The sequence below is a fragment of the Doryrhamphus excisus genome, chromosome 20, assembly GCF_030265055.1.
Source record: "Doryrhamphus excisus isolate RoL2022-K1 chromosome 20, RoL_Dexc_1.0, whole genome shotgun sequence".
In the NCBI taxonomy this organism is placed as follows: domain Eukaryota; kingdom Metazoa; phylum Chordata; class Actinopteri; order Syngnathiformes; family Syngnathidae; genus Doryrhamphus; species Doryrhamphus excisus.
This window is the reverse complement of record NC_080485.1, coordinates 1516588-1528390: the sequence shown is the minus strand read 5'-3', so window position 1 is coordinate 1528390 and position 11803 is coordinate 1516588.

Genomic DNA, 11803 nt, shown 5'->3' with positions numbered 1-11803 from the left:
CTTGGTCAAACGTATGTAGGATTTGGGGCCAAAACACGATTGCTACGTCGTTGTTTAAGCCACAGGGTTCAACGTGTGTGAACGTAAAGGTGGATATAACTTGGCTGTTACAAAGTTTGCCGTGATCAACCAATCAGAGGATGGAAAAATGTTGACATTATTGTGGGCCAGCTAGCTGGCCCTGTGAGGCAGATCAGACATCTGATTCTGTTAAAGAACCAGCCCCAGTGACATGGATCAGTACTGCTGACTTTGAGGCCTGGACAGGTTAGATTGACACAGCAACACATTAATACTGAATTCTGATTGGGAGAAGACTCTTACCTAAACGTGCATGACTGGAAGCACTGCAACCAAGAGAGACACGACTTCATGAAAATAATAATCTGTTGGGAATAAATGAATACAATTTCAAGGAAACAGACACCAGAAATGAAGTGTAAATGTAGGTAAATGCTTCTGATCGTTGCATAATTGCACACCACTGCATTAACATCATGTATAGCTAATGCATAACCACTAAAAAAAGAAACAATTAAACAACGAGGCCAACCTGTAGTACATTAATCCATAATCCAAGTAGAATGCTCAAGGAAATCATAAGTAATAAGGTTTATGAGGAACTCTTCCGACATCTGCTGGTGATTATGTGAACTGCAAGACAGAATGGCTACAAGGCTGTCAGGACTTGAATAGCAAAAATCTTGAAATAAAAATACAGTAGTACAGTACACGAATGAATTTATAAAGCTGCATTTACTCACTCATTATAATGAAAGCCCAATAGCTGCACTAAAAATGAACTAATAATAATAATAATAATAAATAATACAGGCATGCAAGGCAGTGGAGTGGTATTAGTGGTATGTTGACAATGTTGTTTTGTTGTTGACAAAAACTTATGCACAAATATATGTCCAAGTGTACTGACATGAGAACATTTCTGATTTGTAATTTTATAAACACTTAATAATCCCAGACACACATTTTGGAATATTCAGCAATCACAACAAGATTACAATACACTTTATCCTAATTCCTAATCCTGCCTGCATTCAGTGCCCCCCCCCCCACCCCCCCCATCACTCATTAGCTCTGCTGAGATACAATACACCTTATATACAACCTTATATAAAAACCTTATATACAACCTTATATAAAAACCTTATATACAACCTTATATAAAAACCTTATATACAACCTTATATAAAAACCTTTTATAAAAACCTTATATACAACCTTATATACAACCTTATATAAAAACCTTATATACAACCTTATATAAAAACCTTATATACAACCTTATATAAAAACCTTATATAAAAACCTTATATACAACCTTATATAAAAACCTTATATACAACCTTATATAAAAACCTTATATACAACCTTATATACAACCTTATATACAACCTTATATAAAAACCTTATATACAACCTTATATACAACCTTATATACAACCTTATATAAAAACCTTATATACAACCTTATATAAAAACCTTATATACAACCTTATATAAAAACCTTATATACAACCTTATATAAAAACCTTATATACAACCTTATATAAAAACCTTATATACAACCTTATATAAAAACCTTATATACAACCTTATATAAAAACCTTATATACAACCTTATATAAAAACCTTATATACAACCTTATATAAAAACCTTATATACAACCTTATATAAAAACCTTATATACAACCTTATATAAAAACCTTATATACAACCTTATATAAAAACCTTATATACAACCTTATATAAAAACCTTATATACAACCTTATATAAAAACCTTATATACAACCTTATATAAAAACCTTATATACAATGCAATCATACAATACAAGTGAGAATATCCTGGATTCCTCATTGTCCTATGAGAGTACACAAGCAGGTGTTTATATAGTTATGTATAGTACCCATTCATTCATTTTCTACTGCTTATCCTCACCAGGGTCACAGGGGTGCTGGAGCCTATCCCAGCTGTCTTGGGGCGAGAGGCGGGGTCCACCCTGGACTGGTGGCCAGCCAATCCCAGGGCACATATAGACAAACAACCATTCACACTCACATTCATACCTATGGACAATTTGGAGTGGCTAATTAACCTAGCATGTTTTTGGAATGTGGGAGGAAACCGGAGTACCCGGAGAAAACCCACGCATGCACGGGGAGAGCATGCAAACTCCACACAGAGATGGCCGAGGGTGGAATTGAACTCGGGTCTCCTAGCTGTGTGGCCTTTGCGCTAACCACAGCAAGGTTTATTTAAAAAATGGATGCATGATGTTTAGTTACAAGGAGACCTTATCTAGGAGCTTATCAAAAATGATAGTCATCTCCATGGTCATCTCCAGTCAATTACCTGCTGACATAGAAAACCAGGCTATATAATACTCTTGAACTGATGAAGAAAATATTCCTCCAAAGACGACGTTATCTCCACCAGGTGGTCGCTAGTTGGCGCTCTGGACCGAAGCCAGCGAATGCAGCAGGTAAGCCGCTAGGGAGGTGATGTGTTCAGGGGAGATGCTGCAGTCAGCGTGAGGACATGATGGGGTCGTTTCTGGCATCTCCGTCCGATCCATGACAAGGCGATGTCTTGCTGAAAGCCTCCAATCAATACTTCCTCACCGCTAAACTAAATATCATAAACGGCGACATCACTCATGGACCTGTCATCCTGATTGATTGGAGCACCATCATACTCTTGACGCCGACTGCCCGGAGTTCCTTGTCTTTGGAGTGGATCCTGTACTCTGCGTTATACTGCCATATCTGCTGGGATACACAAATCTAGAAGACGTGATGCATTACACCACCGAGCCAAATATAAGACGCCTCCTTTTTCTTCAAGATCTGTTTTGTGGAAAAATATTTTTTCGGAATAAAATAAATGACAAAACAAAATCATTTTGTACATTATTTTTTTCCAATATCAGAACTGTATTCTTAATGTTTTGTTTTTTTTTGTCATCACAAAATGTCCTGTTTTGTTAGTATCCTATGAGCAAAACAAAATGGCAACCGGAACTGGATGATGTGTTTTTTACACAAAAAGCAATCCAGTAGAGATGCAACAATACATGAATCTATATGTCAAACCGTACCAAACTGTGACCCCAGCATCGAAAAATATGTTTTATTTTTATGTTATCAACTTCTGATGACGCAATTCTAAATGCATTTAAAAGGATAAATGAATATTAATCACCAACACCTTCCTGTTTTCAAGCATGTCAAGAATCTTCAATGAAGGTAAAAGTAATCCATCCATTTCCTACTATTATTATTATTATTATTATTATTATTATTATTATTATTATTATTATTATTATTATTATTATTATTATTATTATTATTATTATTATTATTATTATTATTATTATTATTATTATTATTATTATTATTATTATTATTATTATTATTATTGTTATTATTGTTATTATTATTATACCTTTATTTACCCAGGCAAGCAATTTAAGAACAAATTCTTATTTACAAATTTCTATTCTATTCCGTACCTTCATTAGGGTCACGAGGTGTGCCAGTAAAAGTAACCTTAAATGTTCATTTTTCCAATTGATTTGTCATTGAGATGCATTTCTAGTTTCCTGCATATAAAAAAAATGTAAAACTTTAAAAATGTGTTTTGTATGAATAATTTTGGCTTTTTTATGGGAAAAAATTGTTTGGGAACTGTCACGATGTGGGCGTCACCCCCTCGTGACAGCTCTCTTAGTTTCCTTCTTTCCTTCTGTTCCAGTTTCCATGCCCTTATTTTGGTAACCACTTCCTTTGTTGTTCTCTTCCGTTTTCCTTACCCCTGCTGGTTTCACACACCTGCTTCTAATTTCATTATCCCTATTTAGTTCAGGTGCGTGCTCTTTCGGTTGTGGCTTCATTGTGAATTGTCTTTGCGTTGTAGTGGCTGTTGTGTTTTCCTGCTGCTGCCATTTTGCATTAAATAACCTTTTATTTGCACTTTTGGTCCTGATCTCTGCATCCTGGGGTCGCAACGCAACACAGGAACATCCCTTTGGATTGGTGACGCTAACCAAGGTATCTTGTTTTTGAGCCATTAGAGGTTTTTTCTATATTCTACAGCAAGGGCTGCACGGTGCGGAAGTGGTTAGCACGCAGGCTGCACAGTTAGGAGACCCGAGTTCAATTCTACCCTCGGCCATCTCTGTGTGCGTACATGCGTGGCTTTTCTCCGGGTACTCCGGTTTCCTCCCACATTCCAAAAACATGCTAGGTTAATTAGCCACTCCAAATTGTCCATAGGTATGAATGTGAGTGTGAATGGTTGTTTGTCTATATGTGCCCTGGGATTGGCTGGCGACCAGTCCAGGGTGTACCCCGCCTCTCGCCCGAAGACAGCTGGGATAGGCTCCAGCACCCGGTAGAAAGTGAAGGAATGAACCTACAGCAACTCCTGCTTTCTTTCCATGTGGGACTTCCACTTCCACTTCCAGCCTGATTCCTGAAGACGAGTGCTCTTATTTTACAGGTGAAATAAAGAAGAGCAGTTTAATGTCCTCATTTGGACCATGTGATCATGTGACCATGTGACCATGTGACCATGAGTCACTGACCCCTCCTCTGACCAAAGTGTATTTTAAAGGGAACAATACTCCAAGTGCCCTTGAGTTGCTGCTAGTTCTCCGTGATTAACACGTTCTCTTTGCCAATCTCGGACAAGCACACGGCCAAGCTGTCCGTGTGATACACTTCTTCCCAAATTGAATCCCCCCCCCCCCCCCCCCCCCCGCTGTCCTCTTGTATGTCATGTAATTGCAGCCTCTTTTCATTTTCTTCCAAAAGAGTATTACTAGGAGTCGACCTCAACCTCAGTCAATTAGAGCTGCAGCTGTGCCTTCATTGAACATCAGTGATTATTATATTTACTATGAAATCATATTGACTGATATGATATATCATATAATGATATGGACTCCATCTCAGTTAGGTTTTAATGAGGGCAATCACATTTTCACGCTAGGCCACGTAGGTTTGGGTTGGGGTTTTTTCGGTGCTTGAGTATTGAGTTGTGGATTCCTATAGAGCAGCTACACTGCCCTGAGGATACACGCCCACAGAGCTCAGACTCCGCCCTGAGGAGACACGCCCACAGAGCTCAGACTCCGCCCTGAGGATACACACCCACAGAGGTCAGCCTGTGGCCAGCAGGTAAAGATAACGTTGTCCTCAGACGGCCCCCACAGAGTTAGTTCCCTGGTACATCAGCCAGTGAAGTCAAGCGAGGACCACCACGCACCTCCTAATGTGGACAAACACTAGTATACTATACTAGTATAGTATACTAGTATAGTATACTAGTATAGTATACTAGTATAGTATACTAGTATAGTATCAAGAGACAACAGTGTGTTTGTTCCACATCCACATTTGCCAACCTTGAGTCACCATCCTGGTCTCCCACGCTGTCTCTCAATCACATACACACGCGTGTACATGCACGCACACGCACACGTGCACGCACACGTGCACGCACACGTGCACGCCACATCCCTGCAGCTGCTACTGCAGTCCAGCTGGCTGGGAAAGTAACGTTTTGATGTCGGGCGCTAGAAAAGACTTCTCATAAAGAGCAGAAATTGTGTGAGGTTGTGCCAGCAGTAAACGTCCTCGGACGGCCGTGGAGGAGAAGATGTTGAAAGACTGAAAGACTGAAAGACTGAAAGACTGAAAGAAATCATTTCTATCATAGCAACCCCTTTTTTAAAGATCATTCATGTTGCCATGTGGGCTCTGTGCAGCTTTACAGATGAGATGGAGCCTATCCCAGCTGACTTTGGGTGGGAGGCGGGGTCCACCCTGGACTGGTGGCCAGCCAATCCCAGGGCACATATAGACAAACAACCATTCACACTCACATTCATACCTATGGACAATTTGGAGTGGCTAATTAACCTAAAGTGTGTGTTTTTGGACTGCAAGCACAGAGAAAACTTACAAAAACTGCAAAATACTGTATATCATGAACACGATTTTCAATAAATATGCTCATAAACAACACAAGCATGACCTGGCATTCGCCATTAGGGGAGGGGGATAGTGCACATTTAATAATAATAATAATAATAATAATAATAATAATACATTTTATTTGGATAGCGCTTTTCAAAATACTCTAAAAAAAATACTACTAAAGACACTTTACAGAAGAACGTGTCACGCCCTGTGTGGGTTCTCACGTGACAGGTTGAGTTTGAGTTACCTTCTTGGGCTTTGGTTTCCGTTTTGGACACTCTTATTTTGTATTGGACTTCCTGTTTTGCCTCGTGTGCCTTGGTTGCCATGGTCACCCACACCTGTCCCCAATTTGTCCCGTCTATTTAGTTCAGGTGTTTGTGGGATCATTCTAGTTTGTCCTTCTGCTACCTGAGTTGCCAGTACAGTACTTATTTAGTACAAATGTGGTACCAAGTAAATCCAGAGTCAGATCCTTGATGGTGAAATGACTTGTTGATGTTTGCCTTTCATTTGTTGATCATGATTAAGAATAATAATCATAAATTGATGGTTATAAAATATCTAGTTACTCACTACTAACGAACGATAGATGATGAAGACATGAATCGGGAGTCACAGACGAGCGTGACAACCATGCTTACGTCTGCTATGGAGCTCCAGAGAAGGTTCTCCTACCGTGTCAGAGATGTTGTTTCTCCTGGTCTACATAATCCACACTGTTGCAATTCCAGCAACAATTTGTAAGATCTTTTAGTTAAATATTTATGATTGTTAAACTTCATTCATTCATTGATTTTCTACGAGGGTTGCGGGGGTGCTGGAGCCTATCCCAGCTGTCTTCAGGCGAGAGGTGGGTACATGTTTTTGGAATGTGGGAGGAAACCAGAGTACCGGAGAAAACCCGAGGAGAACATGCAAACTCCACACAGAGATGGACAACAGTGGGATTGAACTCTCAGCTGTGAGGTCTGCGCGCTAACCACTTGGACACCGTGCAGCCCAGATTGTTAAACTTGATTGAAGAAAATATTCCTCCTTTTGATCAGGTTTAAAGATCTAAACGCGAGTGAATTTACATGCAAATGAAGAAAACAAATATTGCCGATAGTTTTTATCGAGTGGCGGCTGCTGGTCAGTCGAGGAAGGGAAGCTCATTTTTTTCCAGCCTCCATCATAAATACGTTTATTTATTGATATGTAAATTCTAGTATCTGCCACGATGTGCAGCTTAGTAGCAGCTGGAGCTTCTGTACGAGGTTCCTGTGTGTGTGAATGATCACCATGGGGGGAGGAGAAGCTCCACAACTCCACACACATTATTATTTTTATCATTATTATTATTATTATTATTATTATTATTATAACTGCTGCTACTAGGAAACGGAAGTATGACAGAAGAGAATGACCAAACAACGCGTGTTGTTTTTGTGACTGGGTGAGTGTCCACATCCCTTCAGATCAACGCATTGAAAAACTTTGAAAACGCTCCCATGGAGGTTGGAACTTGAAGATCACTGATTCCCTCATTTCGCTGTCAATCAAAACTTCAGCCTCAGACAAATCATCCAATCACCGTACCGGTCCACTGCCCCACCGACCCCCTGAGACACGGAGCATATTCGTCAATGAAATGTTGCCCTTGCAGTCGTCCATCAATTGCCACCGTTTATGACGATAGTTAGCTTACATTTTGGACACAATTACACTTTTTCCCATTTATATCATTTGAATATGACGTCAGTCTGGTATTGCATAAGTGAGTGAGCATGTGGCCAAGTGGTTAGCATGCAACCTGGGTTCAAATCTCCATTGGAGTGTACGTATTCTCCAAGTAGTCCAGCCTCCTCCCACATTCCACAGCTAATTAAAGACTATGACTCTAGGATGTTTATTTATGGGAAAGATTATGTTAAAGAATAATGAACCTCATGCAAAAAACCTTCTTAAGAATATAGTATAGTATATAGTATAGTATATAGTATTTAGTATTTTATGATCTAGGATCTGTGCTTAGGTAAGAACCAATCCCACGAACACCCAGGAGTTCTGTCACGCTCAGTTTCAGTTTCAATGCAGACATGTTGGCACCTTGGTTGCGCATCTCGTTAAAATTGGATTTTACAAGAATTTCACACACTTGGTTTTTGGTCATTTACATCTTTTATTTTAAAGGGGACTTATTGTACTCATTTTTCAACCATTTGCAGTAAATTGTGGACTCCTGTAGAGAAGGGACACTCAATAACCAGCACAGAAAACTTTGTAGATATTCCAGAATCTGCACCAATTCCAGCTGGGATAGGCTCCAGCATAACAGCGACCCAAGAAAATGGATGGATGGATGGATGGATGGGTTGTCCAACATGTTTGAACGTACGTATGGTAGCTTATAGCCTTATAGCCTACGCTGTGTATCCAATGTCGGAACTACACACATTGAACTTATGACAGTCCTATGAGTGCACGTTAGATGCCAGATGGAGGAACTGTAAACATGATTTGCATCCCATCCAGCAGTGAAAGTGTTAATTCTCCTAAGGATGTCTCAAGGCCCAACATTTCATAATGTGATAAGCTATCAAGAAGCCTTGCTGTGTGTTTCTATGCAAGTTGTGTGTTGGCAAGCATCATTAGGGTCAAACACACCAATGACGATGATGATGCCGTTTGTTGGGATTTATTCGTTCCACGTTCAACAATCGTCTCATCGTCAGCAATGTTGACATTCCCAGGAAGAAGGGGTCCTGAGTATTGAGTGGACCGTGCCGTGGGTGTTTGTGTGGAAAGTGCGGTGCGTCCACGTCAGTATCTCTCCTCCAAAGCGCTTGGCTCTGCTTGGGTTTCCTTGCCTTGTCACTTTGCTTTGCCGTGATAAGACGCCCCTGGCCTGCCCTTCAGTGCGGAGCCTTCATAGCGTTCCAACGTGCTAAACACTTATTGTGCTTTTCAAAGTGTGAGGCAAGCCTCCCGTCGGTGGCGCCAGAAGACTTGAGGGGAGGCACAGCAGCTTGAGAAAAAGAAGGAAAAACATATGCTTGCAAAATGACCTGATTGGCTAACATCTAAAAGCAAACCTGAGCAGATATCCGTCACATTATAGCATCCCGGTGCCGTGACTTGGACACACTGTAGGATCCACTGTTGTTGTTTACTTTTAAAGGCGCATCTCAAGTGAGCTCTTAAGAACCTTCAAGCCCCCAAAAAGATTCCTTTCGACTTCGACTGAGTGAGAAGCTTTTCAGCTGAGGTCCAATTGACTGAGCAATAAAAGCCAGGAATTATCCCGACTCAGACGGCCGCCATGTTGCCACTTACCTCCAATTCCAAAGTGAGCTGCGTTTGCAAGTCGCTTTTGGAAGAAGAAAACGGGACACCAAATTGCTTCTTCCACCACTTTCCGTAATGACGACAACTACCCCCCCCCCCCCCCCCCCCCTCCGACTCAGTCAGTCGCCACAGTTGGCATTGATTATTGCCTTGCTGTTGTTCCCTAATGGAGCATCACAGGCGCTTTGTGTTCCTGCTTTGCACAAAAGGAGAGGTTGTCAGGTCACCCCCCCCCCCCCCCCCATTCAAAGGTAAGAGTCAAAATTGGAACCAAAAAAAGCATCCGACAAGAAAGGTGGTGACGGTAAAGGTCTGGGGTGGGATCCCACCTCCTGGCTGGTCCTCTTGACCCGATCATTAAGTACCAAGACGACATTGGGGTTCTGGTCTGGGCGAGTTTACAAGAAATGTTGACATTTTACAGGAAGAAAGCAAAAAAAATGTCTGACTTGAATTAACGTTTTTTTAATTAAAGTTTTCCCTTGTTTTTAATCCAATGGGACTGTTTATTCATATCATGTTCCAAGTTTCTAAGTCATCATTTTGCAAAGTTAATGTCAGAATTTTGGACGTTTTCTTCACTTTTAACAGGATTTTATAACTTTTTATCTTAACATTCGTTGTTGTCTAATCAGTATTTATTTTGCTTTCATTCTTATGTAATCATTTATGCCTTTTTTATTTCTTTAGTTTTTTTTTTTAATTCTTGTCATTTTCTGCCATTAACCTCATATTTAATATCACCAGGCTCCTCTTTTTTCATCCATTAGACTCTTTTTTGTAGCAATAGCTACCCCCCATAATATTTGTAATATGGCCAAACGTTTTTTTTTTTTTCTGGTGATTTTATTACATTATTCTTGTAACATTAAGGCTTATTGTTATATATTATAAAAACTATATACAACTATACAATATTTTTTGTTCATTTTTTCCCTCCTCTTACTTTCAATATGACTTTTCATATCTTGAAACTTTTCCCTGGCAATAAAACAAGACTCTGCTAATACTTTATTTTTATGATTGATTTGGTATATTTTCCATCGTGTATTTTGTCTTAATTTTGACATTATTTTTGCGTGTTCATGAAGTATTCGTCAAAAATTATTTTCTTGCTTCACTTTTGTGACTAATTCAACTTCATTTTCATATCTAAGTTTACTTGGGAAAATTCTGACTTTATATTATTATTAAATTTAAATTCTATTATATTATATAAATTATATTATATAAATATTAAATTATATTATTCTGACTTTCTGACTTTACCTCATATTATTACATCCTTACTCTTATAGCTTGACAACTTTGTCCTTGTACTATTATGGTTCTGGTTTACTTTATTTTATTTTTATTTTTATTTTTTTTTTATTACTATTATGGTTCTGGTTTCCTTTCTTTTATTTATTTTTTTTATTTTATTACTATTATGGTTCTGGTTTCCTTTCTTTCAAACATTCATCCAGTTTACATTTAATGCTTCATGTTACAATTCTACATGTCGGAAAAGTAGGAAAAAGCTTATTTAATCCTAGCCCTTTCCTTATCACATCAATTTCTAATATATAGGGTCAGGCAAAATGATCTGACACGTTTGTAGGTTAAATAAAAAGCAAATAAAGTCAAGAAACAAAAAAGTGTTTTTATTTTAGAAAAGTACATATCATGCAGTTTTTTTTTTCAGATAATGCCATTTTGCTTTTTTTCTTTATAATGCCATTAGTTTTGGTTTCCTTTTCAGTTGCTGCCATGAATTGGCTAGGTGAGCATAGCGCTTTCATTGTGGAAACGTTTCTCTAAAACAGGGGTGCTCACACTTTTTCAGCATGCAAGCTACTTTTAAAATGACCGAGTCAAAATGATCTACCCACTACAAAAATGCAAAACATCTATTTATTTTCAAATGTATTGAGGATTATTTGTACGTACAATGTATGTTGATGTACCTTACATAACCAAATGAGCCAATATTGCAAAACACACATAATTAACTATTAACATTTTTTGTAATTACCTGAGTTTACTTTGATGACTTGCACTGAATTGAACCAGCCAGGGATGCATAGTCCGGACAGTAGCTGCTGATAGCCAGCCTCAAGCACACTTCCAAATGTTTATCAGTCATGGATAATATCCGTATCATAATATCCGTATAATATTCCATATCCGTATGGAAGTGATATGTTTTTGCCTTTTTACTTGGTCCAGTTTTTGCCTTTTTACTTGGTCCAGCTCCTTCACTCATTTTAGTGACCATAAACTTTAGCGAGGGCTTAAAATCTCGCAATTCGCCGACTAGCTTAGCACTTTGCATCGTTGTTTACGCATGAGCGGTGACCTAAAGGTCAAAATTCAGTTGTCATCTGACTGGTTGTCCTGTATGTCAATCAAGTAACGGGGATGGATGATAGGCTGACATCGTAAGTTCTGCTGCACTTAGAGACGTTGTTTGATTTGATTGGTCGCCC